Here is a 20060-nt window from a genome sequence, read left to right as displayed (position 1 = left end):
CAATTAAGATTTCATAGAAAATACGGAACAATTCATCTGTCTGCCCCACCCTCTTCCCAGGTTGAAACAGGACCTTTCCACTTTACTCTGCATGTCACTTTTGTTAAAATGACAGGCACCTCACAGAAAACACCAAACATACATGTAGAGAGAGAAGAATTCCCATTTTGAGATCCACCATAAAAGTGAAGATTTTTGAGCTATGAATTTGATTGCTCTATGTGTTGGACAATTGCTTATATAGAATGATATGTATTTTGTATATGTATTAAAGTCTGACCATGATTACATTTATTTTGATTACACCAATATTATTAAAGGTATTTGTGAAACTGATGTAAAGTGTGCACTGCATAGAAGTACTAGTAACACAATTCACTGACCTCACTATCATCCACGACAGTTCACCGATTCAGTTGACCGTGGTCAATATCTCCATCAAGCACCATCTATTGCAGGATATCATGGATTGTGGCAGACTTGGGTTTTTTTACATTTATTGAAAACAGACCTTTCAGCTGAAGTTTGGAAACTGATTCCCTTTAGCCATAGACATGTAATATGTTAGTCATTCATTTATCCTATTTTACTTGAAGATATCTTAGAGACTTCCAGCTCCTCCACTGAAGGATGAAGAAACCTCAAATGTTCACATGTATTCACATTCTTAAAGTTAATGTCACTTCATAAGGACATTAAATTCAAGTTGGTATAGCTTTTATGCTGCAGCTTTAGCCCCTAATGACAAGAACAATGCCAGACCATAGCTACATTTTCTCTTTATCTGGCTATAAATTGCAAGTAAGTTCATGATTTGTGATCACTCCATGTGCAGAAAATATAAGTAGAAAAAGAAGCATTAGAAAATTTAATTTAGAAGGTTAGCATTGAACTTGCAATATCTGAAATATATTCTAACAGAATTTCTCTGTTGCTGGTATTTGTTTAAGAGGGTTTGCCTTAATAAACAAAAAAAAAACAATAAAAAGAACAATAAATTCAAAAAAGCATGGATTGACGCCTACATGAAATGCAGAGAAAATGCATAGACAAAAAGAACTAAAAGATATCCCCTAAAAATGAACTATAAAATAAGACATTAAACTAGAGGTAACATTACACCTTACTTACCTAATCTACTAAAAAATCCCAACCAACCAAACAAAAACCCCAAACAAAAGAAAAAACAAACCAAACACCAAAACCAAAACAAACCAAAAACAAAACAAAACCCCAAGGGTATTTGCATAATGCACCAATTTTATTTAACTTACCTAGAGTTCACACTGTGATTCATAGAATCTGTTGTTCTCCTCTGAGGTTATGCTGCTGATGCTTTCGAAGTATTGAACTTGCAACACACACTGTTTTACCGAAATATGTCCTTTAAAAAGCCCAAGCAAGGAAAGTAAGTGGTTCTGGATTGTATTTGAAAATATAATTTATTTTACCTGATCATTCCAGCATTTCCAATCACAAAGATAGTGTCATAGTCAGAAGTGTTTCTAGTTGTGAGAACTAACAGTCATAAGATTTTAAGATTAAAGATAACTGATAACCTCACACAGACAGATATATTTTACAAACATTCCTATAGCACTAAAAACTGTAAAAAGAACCAGTATTTGTATTAAGAATTCCCCATCCCCAGTAACAATCCTGGAACATTTGTTTAAGGGAAGGAGAAGGAATACGCACAAAGAAGGATTGTCTTCTTGCGAATTTTAAACTAAGCTACTTCAGAAAGAGGTGACATATAGAAATGGAAATTCTCAAACAATTGCTTTATTTCTCTAGACAAGGTTGGGCTAGAGTTGACACAATGTTTTCAGATGTTTCTAACTTATATTATCATGTAGTGTGCACAGTCCCCTGAAAGCAGTTACTGCCCAGCCCTGCTCTTTGCAGAAACTCTCTTTTTATAAATATCGCTTGGGACTTATCCAAGAGTTGAGCTAAAAAGGATCTAGATGTGTTTTAAACACAGAGAAAGAAAGGCAGAACTGATGTACCCTGATGCTTATATCTTCCTGACATAAGGCAGACATCCCTACTGCAATTTCAATAAAATGCTATGATCTTAAGATATAGTACTGCCATGCATGTTAATAGGACTCAGTATAGTAAACCTTTCCACCAGAGAGTCTCTGCACTCATATTGCAAGATGTGGCTTAGCAGAATTGATGAACACCCTATGGAGATCAGCTTCTCTCAGACCTCAATTGATTCTTAGAGCTCTCTCATCCTAGGCCAAATGAAAATCCACAGAAACAATCACTACATGCACCTCTTTTTTTTTTTTTTTTCCAAGAAGTATCTGCAAAATATAAAATAGCTTAGTTTCCATAACTGGAAGCATCAATAAGCAAGCCAGGACTGCAGACAGAAGGGGGGTTGTATGCCTGGTGGGGAGAAGGCTCAATAAGCCTTTCAGATGTTAGTCATGAAGCAGTGGCAAAAAAAAGTAAAGAAAGAGGTAGGGGAAACAGTTAATAGGTCAAAGAGTATGAACACCTACTAAGGGCCCTACCATGCTGCAAATTGATATCTTGTTCTCTTTCCCCATCTGGTCTGTTACTAGATCATCAGACAGTAGGATGTGTCCAGCATGTCCCTGGATTTCAACCCACTTTTGAGAATTGTGTAGCAAATTCAGCTGGTCTAGCTACTCACAACAGACTGGCTGCTGTATCATTCCTCTTTGTAGCACTGGCCATCCCTCCAGTACTTTTGACACTCTTCTTCTTTGATTACTTTTCATCCTATTGAGAAGCTCCAAGTCCAATTTGGATCCTCTGAAATTGATATAATTTAATTTGAAACATTAGCAACTCTGTTAATTATCTCAGTCACTGTAGTCACCATGTGAGAAAAACCAGTGATGCCTGAGGAAGGCACAAAGGCATAACTAACCAGCACTGTAGAGGAGCGTAGAACAGAAAGACCACTTACCAAGTCACAGATGCTTTACTGTGTACTGATTTATATTTTATATGTCTTGGTGATCACTACAGGAACACATATATCTCACATGAAAGTCCATTTAGGGACCTTAGCATGTTGGAATCAGTAGAGTGTTTTTATTTTATTGATGAATGGCATTTGATACCACTATCACTGTTTCTCTGCAAAGGAAATTAATGCATCAAACCTTATTTTGTAGGTGTTGCTATGAAATTCACTACATCTGTGAGGAAAATAAGAGAAAGAAAAGTGTCAGTCCAATATAAAACTTGATTATACAGAAATTAAATCCACAAATTGATGTGTAGAGCAAAATGTCTTGCAACTTACAACATAAAAACCCCCCACCTAATAGGAATCACAGTCCTGTCTGTGATCACTGATTTTTTATTTTGTCAACAGCATTGTCCTTTGATCACCAAGCTACTGCCAGCATCCTCCTATTCCAGCCGATCATGTAAATGAATCCCTTGCATATATCCTTATACCCTCTTGTGGCTGACATTAGGCAGTATTAGTTACAAATACACTGCCAATTTGAAAAGAATGAAGAAATATAGAATAGTAATTTTAACTTCCCATATAGTTATTTCAAATGCTTTCTATGATTGTCTTTCCTTTTCTACACATCACAGCCATTCTCTTCAGATTTGTATTACAAATAAAACTCTGTGTAAGTACACATTTGTCCTACTATAAGATAATTCTGAAATTACAAAGCTACAGAAAAAGAATAATGAAGGCTTTAATGTCATGCAACTACAGAACTGAAACTTGTCATTAGTTAAAAACTAATTGCAAATTCCCTATATAAGCAGCATATGCTTCACAAACTTTTCTTCAAGGAAGATGATAGAGACTCTAAGGATAAATAATGTGTCAGATTCTGATAGCTTTAATCAGAAGCTTAATACTTTGACCACTCTTTTTATCAACAGGTACTTTAGAAGCCTGGTCTGAATAGTTCATTGTGGCATAGACCAGTGTGGCATAAACCTACAAAGCATCACATCTTCAGGGGCAAAAACTCATGACAAAGATAGATACTGACCAGACTGTAGGATTTTGTTTGAGTGTTTTTTTAGGCATTTCAATCCAAATTCAGCATAATATTTTAAGCCTGTGATTAAGGTTCCACTGAAATCAAAGCATTCACAGCATGTGCCTGAAGTTCAGTGTTTCCATAGGGTTTTTTTGAATGTAGCTAGACTGTTAAAAAAAACCCAACAAAACAACAAAAGTACAATGCTGTTAGACATTTCGTCAATTTGTTTCAAGAATACGGGCCAAGCTGATTAATAAGTTAAGACAATACCATCTGCATTTCTAAATTGAAACTTCATAAACTGTTTTCATTATCTAGATTGAAGTAAAACCAAGCAGAGAAAAAACATAAAGAGAGAAATCACTTTTTAACTTCTCTGTGAAAACATTATTTCTCAATCATGATTCCTGTTAAGAATATTCCACCAAGTCAATTATAATGTAATGACAGAACAGACTTTGGTGATTTAGTGAGTTACCTGCTGAAAAGTCAAGTATGACAGAAGTTGGTGCAATGAGGTCCAAGAAAGTGGTCTTCAGCTTCCTTTACAGAGGCCATCTTTGTCAGTCTCACTAGTGCTTTTTCTTGGACCCTACATGAGAAGCAAAGCCATATTTGCTAATTTACTTTGGGTTAATGGCTTGAATCTGTGGGCAAGAGTAGATAAAGAGGGGATTTAAAGTAATTCCAATTGTTAAAGTGAAAATGAAATTCAGGTAATAAAACCAGAAAGCCTAGTGTTGGCATCTAAGTGTTATTATGCAATATTCCAATTCAGTATTGTGCAAATCAGATATTAATACAGACAATGATTTACATATATAAAGTATATGTATATACACACACTTTCATATGCATACATCAAACTTAGGTATTCGTGTGTATATGTACAAACATATATATACACAAGGTATAATCTATTTAAGAGAAAGAAGCAGAAAAGCCTACAGTGCCTTTTCTGATTGTTACAGCTAGTAAAGGCATTAGCCAGATGTTGAAACTCACAGGCATCAAACAACAGTGATCATTATAGTCTTCAATCACCCCATTTAGAATTTACAATAAGCTAAGCAGAAAACCATTATTTCCACCTTCAATATAAAGTTTTCCTCTGTCTGAAAACAGAATTCTGCAATGGACTGATGCACCATCTGTTCTAACTTCAGAACCCTTTTCCGTGAAACTTCCAGCAAGGGGAACAAGCTATTGATGAGACCCAGGAATATAAGGACATCATTAGTGAGTATCATAATAAGATTAAAATCCCTTGAGGGCTCTCATCAAAACCTAGATTAAAAAGAAACAAAAAAGGAGAGAAAAGACTGACATTATAGTAACAAACCATAATATAAGGCATAAAATTAACAAACATTATGAATTAATCATACTTAGACAATTACAATCCATATGGCTAGTTAAACTCAATCTGCTACCTGTAGTGACATAGTCTGGATACTGTATATTCAATGCCAGTGCATTTCTCCCAGGATGTAATTACTTAATTTTGTGAATGAGAAAATGATGTGTAAAAGCCAATGTTTCCATGGATTCAATGCCCCAAGTCAGATAAAATGCATGAATGCTTACCAAATCTCACAACACTTTTTAACCCTATTTCATCGCACTTGTATTACCTTCAGGTATGCAGAAACAGTGAATCACCTTCACACTCATTACTACAGTTAATACAAGAAACAAACTGGGTTCAAAGATTAGTTTTCTACAAACAGAACTCTTAGGATTTAGATGTCAATGAATGGCACAAGACTGATTAAATCAGTAATTCTGGAGGGTTTTTTATCACTTAAAGCACACGTGTTTGGATTCTGAAAACAACTACTTTCTCCCTTCCATTGCACCTACATTCAGACAGATTTCAATCTCTCAGAGGACTTGGCACTGAGATTCTGGTTTAGTCCCCTCTTTTGTCATATATAGCATGTCACACGTGGTGACATTATATAATTCAATGATGTGGGATGCTGTGATCTCAAAAAACAAACAAACAAACAAACAAACAAAAAACATAAAAGAAAAAAAAACAGACCAAGCCAACTCTAATATTTTAGTCCTGTGTAGACTCTGTAAGTAATTTCAAGCTAATACCTGGTCCTTCCTCATACAAAGTTCTGGGGTCCAACCTGTTCTCCTAGAACATCTAGAAGATTCTCCTAAAATGGTTTATATCCATTATAAGTAAATCAGTTGGGCAATACAACAATATAATTCATCACAGATCTGATTTTAAAAAACATGAACAATGAAATTAATAACATATACACATTACAAAAAGGGACTTGTTACATGAAAGAAGACCAAGAGGTACCTCAGAACTATCTCAAGATTTATTTCAACTAGTTATTCAGACCAGCCTGCTAGAATGAGGAAAGATTGAGGATATTCTTGTATCACAGAATCACGTACCTACCAGAGGACTGGTTTTGGAGGGAGGAGAGGATATCAACTTTCACTTACCTCCTAGGAACTTTCCACAATGGTGATAGTACAGATCAATGGCAGATGGCATTCTGGTCATTTGTTGCAACTTTAATGCTGAATAACCACTGGCACTCAAGGAAACGAAATGGTTATGAAAAATATTAAAAATAGGTAGGACTAGTAAACCACACCATGAACAACAACAAAAATGAAACATTTTATGAAATTGTGAGGATTTAGTGGACCTACGACACTGACATGCTCATAGGAAATTATCATCTGCTCTTTCCTGTTTAAGTATCAGAAAGTAATATCAAAACCCAACACAGCTCTATAAGCTCCAGTTTACTTCAGTCCTTTTATTTCAGGAGCACAATCACAACAAAGACATTTAATTACTTTGAGACTCTAGTCATAGAAATCCAAGTTACTTTGCATCTTTAAGTGAAAGTGCAAAAGAAATATGTAATGACTGTTTGAAATAAACAGACACTTGTTACCCCCAGCATTACATACAAAGCATTTCTGGTTTGGGATTCTCCTTTGTTTTCCTCCAGTGGACAGGTACAAAGAAATGAAACATTTTCACTTTTGCAATCTCTAACTGGCAGGCATTATTTAAAAAATATGTACTTCCTTTGGGTCTATAATCTCATTTATCTTCAGTATTTCTGACTTAGGACATCTACTACATCATGTGATTCTAGAGAGGACATTTGGCTTCCTTCACAGACATTATGGAGTGCTCTGAATCTATTTAAGAGTTATGCTGTGCTTTCATGAGCAAACTAATCCCAGAGACAGCACAGGAGGCTTCAGAACACAAAAGAAGCTTTCTCACTATCTGAGAGCAGAGTCTTGGCCCTGATGACTGTGACCAGTAAATGCTTCCCTTATTCAATAATAAATACTTCATTAAAGAAACCAAAAGGAACTCTAGCCAGTCTAGTGGAATTATTAATGCACATTTTGAATGGTTACAATCATTCAGCTTTCACCCACATGCTTTATAATACCTTGTTAGAAGCGCTATACTCACCATGAAATCCTGTGCTTGTCATGACTTATTGCTTAATTAAAATAATGTAATCAAAAACCTCACAGAACAAATGTTGACTGAAAAAATTATGCTAATCTTATATGTATCTACTATTCACACATTACTTTGAGCAGAATAAGTTGTCTAATGCGTTAATAAAATGAAACATACCCAACTATCTTGTCAAATGCTATTTTTATCTCAGCATTTACATACATTTGTCATGAAGGGGGTACATTCTGAGTAAAAGGAATAAACACTGTTATGATTAAACATGTCTGACATGATGTTCTCATCTGAGCATCAGGAAATGCCACATGCATAGGAAACTTGCATTCATGCAGTCATAAAGCCAATGGCCTCATCAAAATCAAACTTACAGAGTGCAGGACAGCTTTATTTAGTAAGGGGATGCATCTTACTGCATTACTTAACATAATCACTTAATGTAATGCAAATACACTATATTTGTTTTGAATTTGGCCCTGAGCACTCAGACTAAAAACATGGCACTACAGTTTGGTAGGATTGAACACTGCATTTCACTGAGACTAGAAGAATCTTTGTGCAGAAGGAAGAAATTGAGAAAAATCTTCTCACTGTCTGCAGTTACGTCAGGAAGTTATCAGTGTCAGGAAGCAAGGGAGACCCAGTCCCCTCACACAACCAGACATGCTTAACTCTCTGCACCAGGAAGGACTTTAAAAGTATTGCACTTACAAAAATTGAGAGCTGAGGAAAAAGAGAAGAACAGAAAGACTATAAGGAGAGGGACTGGGGAAGTGGTGCCATTTGTCCCTTTGGAAAAGGCCAGGTAAACCTATATAATTATGCACCCCAGCTTTCTCAGAAAGGACAGGTCTTTTAGCAGCCTTCTTTCCTCTGCTCTCTGAAGGTACTGGAAAGAGATAATCAAGACCTGAGCTTATACAGGAGTGTACACTAATGACTTGCCTGCTTTCTCTCTTACTGCTGCTGGCATTCGAGTACAATGCCAAGAGTATTTCTCACATTCTTGCTACTGAATATGCTGGGAATCCTCTATAGCCCATTTCTAATGGATACTGCCCTGCCCCCCAAATTCTTCAGTATGCTCGCCTAGCAGCAGCATTACCACGAAGTTTAATTTTTTTCCTCTAGCACCCATTTAGATACAATACAATGTGAAGAGATAGATTAACTTTCTCACAAGTCTCCTTGAATTTGCAGCTCTTCTGATGTCAATGCTACTTCACACAGTAGTTTGAAATCACCATTGTATAAGCTCTGCAGGGGGGAAAGAAAACATGAACATGGGAGACAGAGCTGTACTGCCACCATCCTCTCACTATATTGTTGATTATGAGAATTTGTGCCTAATCCATAGATCAGTAAAAAGTATCAGTGGCTTAATGACAAAAAATTAATTAGTAAGACATCTATGAGCAATAGGGATGTTTTATAGTAACCTTTGAACTTGGACATTTTCAGACTTAAAAATGCAGGAAACAAATGACAGGAAACAAATTGTTAATACTAGGAATAAACAAGACAAGATTAAGAAAACCCCACTACTGGTTCACAGATCAATAAACATTTTCTTGTCTGAGATTAAAAGACCATAAATGTTTTGGAATTTGATAAGCACAAAAGACTAATTTTATACTAAGGCAATTTTTTTAAAAAGAAGGCCCATGTGCTTTTCTAGAATGATGATTTGGTAAAATGAGAAAGGCACTTTATTTCTAATTTAACTGTATTCTTTGGCCAAACCCCATCCTGTGTCTTAAAGTACCACAACAGAAAGCAAATCTAAAGAGATGCAACTGAGTTCATAAAAACATTCCTACACTCTAGTTTGGCTCAAAGCTGTACAGATATTTCAAACTAGCAACAGTAAAAGAGAAAAAGGGACAGCTGCAGTGGTGAGGGCCCAGAACACCAAGATAGACTTTTCTGTGGAGTGTTCTAAACATAGGTAATTTGATTCACAAATATTTCAAGAAGTATTACAGGTATCTTTGCTGCTATATATGTCAGAAGGACAACCCTGTCAGCAGAAAAACTCCAATGGCACATCACAGCCTTTCTGATTGATGACAGACAAAGGGATACATATTCATTCACTGTGAGGTGTTAAGTGAGAACTGTACCTTTCTAAAAAGGGCTCCATTGTGTCTTTTTAGGGACTTATTGACTTTGGAAACACAGTATTCTACAGATATTTGAAAGTAGAATGCCTTTATGAGAAGGATAACCCCCAGAGATCCACACAAGCATAGAATCATAGAAGTATTTGGGTTGGAAAAGACCCTTAAAGACTATTACATATAATATATTGAAATATGCTGGATAAGTGGAACTGATCACAGCAGAGCGCCATGATACACACAACAGGAGAAACTAAAGGCCACAAGAGTGATGCCTTATATAAACAAAAATAATTCAGATACCAAAAATACTGGTAAAATTAATCACTAAACCTGCCCTAGGGAGACAGCTTGCCTTGTTTTAAAATTAAAATCAGACTGAATTACGTAAAGTGCATCATTAGCAGAAAGAGAAGTGTAGTGTTATATACAATCTTCTCTTGTCTACAGATTTTTCTTTACATAATTAATTTGGAAGTAGTCTGATTAATTGTATACTCTTAATTTATATATCCAGTGTTGCTGATGAGATTATGTATGTTGTATTACTGTAAGAAGGGAGTTGTATTACTTCTGAATTTAAGACAATGCAATAATTGATTTCCTTATTTTACCAGGCTTGATGTAAGTCATGACAACATTAGAACTGCTTTGATAGGTGATGATTTACCTTCTTTTACTAACTGTTTTCATTTCAAAAATTCGTGAACAAAATTAAACAACCCTCTTGATGGACTATTATGTGTTTTTCTTAGCAGAGGAAATAACTGTTTTAAGTTGCAAAATATGAAGTCTCACATCCATTAAATAAAAATGCAGAGCTAGTTTAAGCAAAGAACATGTAGTTAGTCATAAAAATTAGAGTGAATACTTACACGATAAAGTTTATAGCACTAGGAGTATACAAAAATCATCACTGAAAGCATATCAACTATATCAAAAGGAAATATATCCATAATATTATAGAAGAACTGGTCATAGCCACTGACATTAAGTCTCTTAGGTGTTTGCAATTGCCTTGATCTCAAGTCTGTGCCTACTGTCAATCTAATTGTAATGTGACTGATTGCAAAGACAGGGACTTTAACCACAAGCAGGAACATTCTGCTTCTACCAGCTTTGACTGGCTGTTGAACTTTTGTCTGTTACGGTCAAGACAAAATTTTCAGTAATAGTTATCTCAGCCATAACTATACCTTGCCCCTCAGATGAAAGTTCTTCTTTCTCCAGTTGATTTATAGAAGTCAAGGAATGCTAGCTAATGCCCAGCTCTTGAAAAATGCATACCTGTGAGTTTAGCTTACTAAACTTGAGGTGGGTCTGTTACACAAAATAATGCATATGAAGAAAGAAAATATCTGTCTGTTATGGTCATCTTACCTTTTATTTTGACCAAATTTTAGAACACAGTGTAACTTGGAAGTGTAGAACGTTTCATGACTGTGGAATGGCACTCTTCCATCTCAAAAGACAGGTTTATGGAGCAAAGTGCACTGCTACAGTCTGATTTTATCAAAGGATACCAATTGTGTTTCCTGAACACTGCTGTCATTGGCTTCATATTTCTTGTTACACTGAATAAACAGAATCAAGAGAAAAGAGAAAATTCATACATAGCACATGGATTCCGCGTGCTTCTGCCTCAGTCTTCTGGTTGTTTAGCTTGAGAAACACAGCAAAAAATTATAAAGGCAATTGAGATATGTCAGCCCTCATGACTCTAAACAAATATTTCTTTCTGTCATAGCCTACTTTTTCCTATGGTTGCTACTTTAGATAGCAAATTTGGAGTAGCGATTGACATTGCACCAGTAGTAAGCAGTAAAATAACTCATAGGCAGTTCATTTTCTTTGGAACTACTCTAGTAGGATTGACTTCACACAGTTACACTCAACATTTCAGAGATTTCTGCAGAAAAGTACTTTGATCAACGGAAAAGTATTACCCCAGGCAAAATAGCATAATATATATCCTTCCGGAAGTCTAGAACTTACTGTGCTTAATATGTCCCCAAGTTCTACCCATGGAGAGCTAAAAAAATCAAGAAGTTACTACTGAAAGACAACGCAATACTAGGAAAGGGTGAGTGGCTGACACCTTTGATCTTTTACCTCCTCTGTTCCAGGTAGACTTCCTGAGTAGACTTCCAGTCCAGGAAGACTTCCTGAGAAAGGCCTAAGACACTCTGTTAGTTTGAACCCAAAGAAAGCACAGCAGCCACACCCAGAGCATGTTTCATGTCACAATACATAATTTCCTCCAAAAAATGATAAATTACTCTGGTTGAATTTGCAAGGGTTTTGTTGGTTGGTTGGTTGGTTTGATTTTACCAGAAGTTGTTGTTTCCCAGTCAGGTGTGTAACACTGAACACAGGCAAACAGAACAGTATAATTTTGATTGTGATGCTCCATGAACAAATTCCATCATGTGTACATCTTCTTTCATTATGTGTTTCCATAATTCCACCCCTAGTGCTGCTTCCCCAACTCTCCAACCACAAAGCCATCTTACCCAGGAACAGCATATGCCAGCACTCCCTCCAAATATAATAAAGCAGGAATTTCTTCTTTCTTCTTACCATATGTAAATGCTCTTGAAGAACTCTCACCTATTCCTCTGTTTTCATTTTGCCCTAGCAGATTTTTCTGGCCTCAATCAAAGCAGATTTCATTACTTCCTACCCAGTGATATTTTTCACCTGCTTGAAGAAATCTGTTCTCCTATTTATCAATCTCTCTTCTTTTATCTCCCGTGCTAGCAGGCACCAGTGCTTCTCCTTGCTTGCGCTAAATCTCCCAGGCTCATTAGTCCTCTTCTCCGCCCTTGATCTTCATCTTCTTCACCTTTGTGATTGTCTTCCACGTGCTTTCTGATATCTGTGACTTTCTGAAAACCTTTTCCCTTAGCACTGCAGTACTTCTGCTTTCTTCTGTGACCATCTCTGCATGATCCTCTAACCCTGCAGTATTTCTTGTTATTGCTGTAAACTGCTCACCTTGTACTTTGCTTGCAGGTCTGCCTCCATTGGCTTCTGAGGAAACGGACTATTTCTTTTGTCCTTTCCTGATCAAGATGCTCTGTCTTTCCACCTTCCACTCCATAAGTCATCCTCCTTTTTTTGTTCTTGTACACCTCTCCCTCACATTGATCTCACAGCTTTACTAAGAGATAATTGATCATATCTCCATCTTTCCATTTGGTGAAATCTAAGTGATCAAACTTCCCTGTCTTTTCTCATCAGCTGTTTTTATCATGTGAAGGAAGTTACTGTTCTTATAACTATTTCCAAAATTACAAAACTATATTTGGAGAGTGATAGCATTGCATTAAGCAGAAGTTAGTTTCACAATTGCAATTCTAATTTCCTGTTATATTTGTTTTTAGGGCTGCAGCTATTTAGAAAGTACTGCAGAATATGATTTTATTAAATCATTTCTACTGCCATGGAGAATAATCCTTGCTGTAAGCTTTGAAATTGGACAATTTTGCTATACATACAGTCATGTTTCAACATAAGCACTATTGAGGTAATATTGCCCAGTCTGTATTTCAAGTAATCTCAACTCTTAACTCAGGGCTAAAGTGATGAATCATTCTCCATGTCTGCTTTGAACCCTTTCTTTAGAAAATAAAGGCTAGCAATGGGGCTTCTGAAACACAAACACCTATGCACATCAACCTGGTGCAGCCTTAGTTACAATTTTTTTTATATTTTTTAAACTCTGTAACAACTGTGATAGTTTATGGAACATAAACTCCACTAACGAGATAGAGTGAAGATATACTTAGTCTACGTTTCTGGCTAAAATATATCTAGCTGAGCTATGTGAAAACACAAACAAGGACAACCCTTCTCAGACAACCTCTTCTACAATCCCTGAATGCCAACAAGAAACTCTTCATTGACTTGGATCAGGTCCCAGTTAACTGGGAACAGTATGTGCATGCTCCAGCTCTCAGGTGATGAAATGGTCTGTTAGCAGAGCACATGGTTTTGATTAGTGGCCTAATGAACTAATGCCTTAAATCAACAGGAAATGCAGCATCTGGTCAACATTTCATGGCTTCCCTAAGTCCCAGGCACACCTTACTACCCCTTCCAGCTCTCTTATGCTATATCTCAGTACACAAGAATGTTAAGGAAAGAGTTACTTAGAAGAAAAAAGTAGATATTAATATATCAATTACTATGTGAGACACACAAAAAGAAATGTTGCTGGTTCCAGTATTCTATGGATCATGTTTCTGCCAACTGAGGCAAAAATCTTAGGCCTGTTCTTGTATTAACTGTCCAATATTTTCTACAGTATGTTCTTTAAATAACTGACCAGAGATAATGACATAAAACATACGTCTTCATTCATAAACATATTTGTATCTAGTAGTTGTTAAAGTACTTTGCACTGATATTTACATGCTATACCATATTGAGATGATTGTATCTGTGACAAATAATATTATTTCGGTTTTACAGAGCCCCCCCCCCCGATCCCTACCCAAAATTCTCATTAATAGGGATTCCATATTTCCACACAGCTTGTCAGTTTGATTACTTAAGTACTTATTCAGTGTATTAAAGACCCTAATCACCCCTTCAAAGCATGCAGCTCTATGTAAGGCCTCCAATGTCTGAAATACATAAGGATCATCATCATCATAATAGCATGGCAGCTGTGCTTCCTATAAGCCAGAAAAGTTGGTCCTGTATACAACAGACACACCTCAGCTACTGTGTGCCATCTGCCTAGTTAGCGCTTAGACAGCCACAGCAGACAGAAACAGCTGCTCCTGACAATATGAAAAACATCAGTACTTCCTTAAAGGCTTTGGCAATGTGGATAAACAATTTCAGTGAAAAGAATATTTTAAATTGCTGCAAATTTTCGATGCAACTGCTATTATGCATCACACCACAACAAAGTGATTACGCTCAGTATAATGGATTTTGTTCAGCAACTGTAAGAGTGTTGAGCAATTTTTTTGTTGTTGGAGTCGCTTTTGGTTTTGCTTTTTATTCCTCAGTTTTACAGAATACCAGTTAACATGGGCAAGAGACCATTTTGTCCTGGACAAGAAGGTTTCACGGTACACTATGGTAACTTACCGTGAATTTTTTCTATTTCACTCTTTCAAGTAAAACAATTTTTACTTTCATGAATTCATCGTGGACTTCATCTTGACTTATACATTTAGGCCATTTAGTCATTTAAAGACTGGATTTCTGAGAAACCTCAATACGGTGTGTCTGGTCTGCAGCAAAAGCATGACTTATAATAAGTCACTCCCGGTGATGGGAGGGTGTTTGAAAATGCAGAGAAACAGGACAATCCTTGCTCTTGGCAGCTATGTGTTGCCAAAAGGTTGACTTTACTGTGAGTAAACATGTTAAAATGCAACAAATGCATAGAAGGATGACAGGCTATAGAGAGCAGATGAATAGATATGCACTACACGCACACACACTTCATACCTACGCAGTTTTTCTCTTCTCCCTTCCTCATGAATAAACAGAAAAGCTCTAGGTGTCTGACTCTGGAATGAAGCTGCTCATTCAAACTGGGGGCTCTGTGCCCCTTCTGGAGGTCAGCTGCTTGCAGGCAGGAGGAGTGGAAGATACAACAGCTCTCTCTCACCTGCTTAACCATGCATAAGGAAGCAGACATTGCATGGTGTCTCTCACCACCTCCTTCCTGTCTGAGTGCTCACGGTCTGGAGATGGAGCAGCAAATTACTATAAATAGGCCCTGGCAGTGCAGAAGTCAGGCATGGAAAGAGTTAGCAGTACAGACTCCACCTCAGAAATTGATAGAGGAATAAAACCTATTTATAGAAAAAAATCCAAAAGCTATCTGGAAACACAACACAATTGCTGGTTTATATTTTGTATATATTAAACTTTCAAGCTATCTGCAGTTAGTGTGAGGTTTTATATTAATTTTGAACAGATCAGTAATTGGCGGCAAATTAATGAGAAACCTGCTGTCACATTAGAGCGTACATTTTTAACAGAAGTCTTTAAATATTTGGACAAAATATCTGTATATTTTTAAATGGTAATTCTTTAACTAGTAAATGTAATTATCTAACTCTAAAGCAAAAAATATAAAAGGACAAAAATGCATTTAATCAAAATATTCTGTCATTGCCATACATAAGTCACCAGAATATCTTTTCAACAAATGAAATTATTCTTTATTTTATGCTTTTAAAAATGCATTAGTGTAATTGCTGTGCAACAAATTACCTTCTGTGCTATAAGCATGGCTACAGCATCCCTTGTATGTACATCAATTGTGCACATTGTCATGATGTTCTGATGATCACCAGGGGTGAGTTCCCCTAACAGCATGTTTATAAGGGCATTCAGCTGAGCAATCTGCAAAATAATTATATTTCAATGGAGATATTACACTGTGGGGAAAAAAACCTATTATATGTCAAGTGCTAAATGGAGCAGTTATAGAACCAAGACACATTTATTGGTGCTTTTAATCAAAGCAAATAACTTTCGCAAACTAATAATGGTGTTGTTTTCTTACAATTTTAATTTTATTCCTTAATAACAAAAATACACTTTTCAGCTGGTTCTGAACTTAATTTCAGAACAGATAAACACTAGTCTGATACTGCACTTGGAATGCTAGTCTGAAACGGCACACGTGATAAAGCTACTAGATGTCTAAAGTACCACAAATATACTTTTAAATTCTGCTTCCAAAACAGTCACAATATACTTCACGTTTACTACAGGAAATGCGGGGGCTGGGGAGGGGAGGGAAACAACAACTCTTTGGGGACTGACAGCTTGATCACGAGACGTTTTTGTGTCAGAGGAACATGAAAAGCAGGATCCTTGAACAGCCTCCTTCATCAGACTGCTATGTAATTCCCTATCCTGATGGGAATGGTGACACTGAAAAGGTGGCCCAGAGTGCCTGCCTTCGTGGCCCTAGAAGCCACTGGCAGTCACTAAGAATTAGGTTTATTCCCAGGCATCTGGAGATTTTTTTTTTAAGTAAGTGATGCTTCTGAACAAAACCAATAAAGTAATTTTGGATTTTTTTGTGGGGGTGGGAGGGAAAAGGATGGGGACACTGGAACAGTCTTTCTAAATTATACTAGCTGTTAAATAATAATAAGCACAAATCTGTTTTTTAAATGGTTGCAAGACAAATCTTTCTGACAGAGACTGCCAAAAATACTAAGCTAATTCATGCAGAATCGCACCTTCGCCAACAGGGGAATGTTTGCACTGATGAAAGAAATAGGATTTTAAACACAAACATCTTCAGTAGACTGATACAGTGGCAAGTAGTGTAATGTCTTCTAGAGATCACTAGATTTTATATTTAAATTTTATAAACCACTCCGGTTTCACAGATTTTACTTACCCCATAAGACTTATGTCTTTGTTTAAAATTACTATTTTGATGCATTTTGGCCACAACAGGTTCACGTGCCTACTTGTGGTTGCAGACTTTCAGTTGATTTCCAACCATTCTTCTAGATTTTTGAAGATTTCAACATCCTCAGCACAGTCTCAATATCCATCAAATCAGTTGTGTTGACTGATTTTGTAGTTTATTCTCACAAGCTGTTGCAATTCCAATGATTTTCTTCTGAAAAAAAGTTGCAGAGTTTCTTCTAAGTACACCAATATTCTACCTAATGCAAGTACTATTTACCTAATATATAATGCTATTCTATCTTATGGAAGCAATTTATATCAAAATCATTACAAAGTGGTAATAACATCACAGACTTTGTCATTTTGCTTCTGAAGATCTGTCTTGCTAAAGCTTGCCGGCTTCCTGGCAAAACACAAAACATAGACCTGGAACCTGGGCAGGCCAGATGACTGCACTTCAGCACCCTGGAGGACAGAACTACCTCTATCCCAACCCCAGGCTCTGAGCTACACGATTGTGAAAGATCTCAGTCTGTAAAATACACTGCCTTCTCAGAACACAGGTTTGTTATGAATTAAAACCTCGGTATTCTTCTCTTTTCACCCAGTCTCCTTCGACTAAAAAGTCCTACTTCACGCCTTGTGTGAATTTGCAGAGATGGATGAAAATAACTCATTTTTTTGTATGCTTGTCTTGAATTGTGCCTCTCTCCCGAAGCTCTAACAATAGACATATAAAAGTTTATGAACCCAAGAGAAAGAATTTAATGGAGATTAATGGCTCTACTTAGATGGAACCCAAGGTGTTGCCTCAAAGGAGAAAAGAGCTATAGAACAAAAAAATGGGCTAAAAATCCCAAAACTTCACTTTCTCTCAGTATACTATTTATGCAATAAATGGCTTGTACACTCTGCAATGTACTGCACTGAGTGGATTTGTAGCCTGCCTCCTATCAGTATGAGAAGAGTGATTTTGGTGGCCTACATCCAAAGACACAGCAGTGGATCACTGTTCATATTACTCAGTGATTGCATATAATTTGGCATCACTGAAACAATCGCAGCTCTGAAAAGGTTGAGCTCTGGGCTATTACGAAGACTAAATTAACTCTCATCACTTGAGTGAATGATCCATTCACACCAAGGTCAAAATCACTAGCTGAGCAGCATGGGAAAGACGACACTGTAGCTGACTGACCTGCAGTTGCATATGGATAAGACTTTATTATTCTCTCAGACAACCTGAATTTTACCAAAAACATTAAATTAGCCACTTACTGTAGAAAAAAATGAAAATCTCTGTGGAATAAAAGTAAAATTCAACCTATCTACCTTCCCCCTGCCCCCTTTGCTCCTTGGGTTGAGACAAAAGCACAAGTGCTATAAGTGAGTGACTGAAGTTGCTGAGGCAGGAATGAAAAGTTCAGGAGGAAAATAAGGTGAGACTTTTCTTCGTTTCCTGTTGAAATTTCTTAAACTAGCCTATAGATCAGGCACCTGAGTGCACTGGCAAGACAAGAGAATAGAGAAGAAAGGAGGTTAGCAGGAGCTAAAGAGAAACTAGGGTCTCTCAAGAGAATACAAATTTATCTTTCTGAAGGAAGAAGAGTTTTCTTTTCATTAATTTTCTTTTTTTTTCTATCTCCAATTTGAGTTAATCAAATATGAAATCTCCTTGTGGTAGGATAGTCTGATACTGGTTTTTTTTCAGAATGGCAATTAATAGTTATCTTAGCAAACTTCTTGCAGAACAAAAATTTGTTTTTTAAATAGTCATCCCAAAAGACAAAATCTTTCCAATTTTGAGCCAATATTAATCTCCAACTTTTGAGTCGGTATTAATCTCTGCATCCATCTGCACAATCCTAACTTCTGATCCTCCATAGCCTACATTCTGTAGGCAGCCCGCATTTCAGATTGCACATTACTGTGTGACTCTGTGACACAGAAACACAGCCTGGTATGTCATGGGATATACAATCCAGCAGAGACTCAAGTTCCATTGGGGAGGAGTGTGAAACAAAAATTACTAACTACAGTTTCCAGCATAGGCCCAAGAGAATCAACAGCGTGAACTGATCACTGTGACTTCTGCCTCATGCCACTGAGTCAATGACTCAGTCAAAAGCAGCTGCTATTTTTGATTGACATAATATGGCTTGATTTACTTTTCCTGATGGGAAGTTTACCCAAAGCATCATTTTCACACAGAAAATGTTAATGTCTTTTGGTTTTCGGGGTTTTTTGGGGGGGGTGATGTGGGGCTGGGTGGGTAGTTGGTTTGTTTGTTGGTTGTTTTTTGGCTTGGGTGGGTGGGCTTTTTTTTTTTGGGGGGGGGGGTGGAAAAAAAATTCTTTTTGATTGTCCAAACTCTTCCTGCTCCTCTCAGGAGCCTAGGCTGCCTGTCAGGCAATTCTGCCCAAACATCAGTACACACTTGTTCTGGCTCCTAAACCTAGGTGGATTTGGTTACACTAGCTTCTCAAACTAAGTTATTTCATTTCCAGTATGTGAGGACACTTTTAACTTGAAAGGTAAGTCTTTACATTCTGAGATTACAAACACAGCTTCAACAAACAATCTTTCCATCACTTTGCATACAATTACACTTCAGTGAACCTCGAGGGGACAGAGAAAAGAATACAGACAAGAATCATGGTTTGTACAATTAGCAAATCATTCCAGGATAAGACAATGGACAACAAAGATACACATTTTCCCTTGAGACAATGTTGTCTAATTGGCTGTGACCTCAGGATCGATGGAGCTTCTCCTATTAGATGTGGCAGATAATGTGGTCCAGACAGGGAGCCTAAGGTTTCTAGAATAACTTGTGTCATATCTTTCTAATCCAGCAGAACATCAGGCAAGGAAATACACTGCTCAGTAATCTGATGTGTTCTTCAAAAAACATAGGGCATTGAAAATAGTATATATAACTGCTATTGGTACTGCAAGACTCTTACTCTTGTCAAATTTTAGGTAACGCTGTGAAATAACTTCAGTACTTTGCAATCTGTTGACAGATGTTGA

General features: G+C 36.8%; 1 long non-coding RNA gene across 1 annotated transcript; it reads right to left on the bottom strand.

Moving 5' to 3' along the window:
• Nucleotides 1-1430: 1430 nt before the first annotated feature.
• On the bottom strand, nucleotides 1431-5377 carry LOC135417614 (uncharacterized). Its single transcript, XR_010432137.1, has 4 exons — nucleotides 5102-5377; nucleotides 4489-4602; nucleotides 4017-4174; nucleotides 1431-3188 (listed from the first exon to the last, which is right to left on the bottom strand). It is a non-coding gene; the product is annotated as an uncharacterized LOC135417614 (long non-coding RNA).
• Nucleotides 5378-20060: the final 14683 nt, after the last annotated feature.

The sequence above is a fragment of the Pseudopipra pipra genome, chromosome 7 (genome assembly GCF_036250125.1).
Source record: "Pseudopipra pipra isolate bDixPip1 chromosome 7, bDixPip1.hap1, whole genome shotgun sequence".
Taxonomy (NCBI): Eukaryota; Metazoa; Chordata; class Aves; order Passeriformes; family Pipridae; genus Pseudopipra; species Pseudopipra pipra.
The sequence above is the reverse complement of the archived record's forward strand: the minus strand, read 5'-3'. Positions and strand labels throughout refer to the sequence as shown.